Below are 1,024 nucleotides of genomic sequence, written 5' to 3'. Positions count from 1 at the left end.
GAATGCTAGGCTATATTAGAGCAGCAACATTTTACTAAAGATAAGAGAACTGGGGAGACTACCACATAAGAAAAATAACAAGAATTTGATCTTTGCTAGAACTGAATGGAAAAAAAATACTTCATTTTTTTAGTTTATTTATTTATTTTTGTCTTCTTTCATGGCACAGTCTAGTTTTTAATCTTTCTTTCTTGTCTAAATGTTCAAGATGTCTCTTACCATCTCTCTTTTTTTCTCTCTTCAACTACTAATAGTAGATACTACATCAAAAAACTGAATTCTCATTCCTTTATGTCATAATTTTAAAACATTTTCACAAATGGTTTGACATTTCTTCCTCTGGGAGGTAAGAGTGTGTGACCCCTCGCTTGAACCTCCACAGGACTTTAACACTGTTTCAAAGACTAAGAAAGTGGCCAAAGCAACGCTACTGGACTTCAGCAAAGGCCGTGAATTGTTCTTTCATTACCTCTTGGGACATTGGATGTGGGAGCTTTCAGCTGTATTTAACCGGTCTGTCATGAAGCCACCTGTGGAAGGACCCATGGGGAGACTACTCACTCATCAACACATATGAGCATACAGACATACAAACATGCTTCTAGAGATGATGTCACAGAGCCCCAGATGTCCCACCTCTAAGCTGTTTGAGTTTTCCTAGCTCAGGCTCCAGGGATGTGAGTGAAGGAGGCTTTGAGTTGACCCCAGCCCAGCTACTATCTGACTCCAACTGCTTGAGAGACTTCTAGGGAGAGATAACTGTCTTGCTGAGCTCAGTCAACCACACATTTGTAAACAAAATACATGACTCTTAATTTTTCAGTCATTGTTTTGAGTGATTTGCTATGTTGCAATAGATAAGTGGAACACTTCATTATGCAAACACATACAATTATTTGAGATTGCTTATAGATCATACAAATGTCTTTTTCTGTCATCATGTCACAAAAGATTTGGTAGAAGAATGTCTTTATTAGCCTTGGATTAACTTGGCTGCTGAATCAGGAGCACTGGTCTCCTGTGT

Source organism: Cnephaeus nilssonii (genome assembly GCF_951640355.1).
Source record: "Cnephaeus nilssonii genome assembly, chromosome: 8".
Taxonomy (NCBI): domain Eukaryota; kingdom Metazoa; phylum Chordata; class Mammalia; order Chiroptera; family Vespertilionidae; genus Cnephaeus; species Cnephaeus nilssonii.
Note: the sequence above shows the minus strand (reverse complement) of the source record.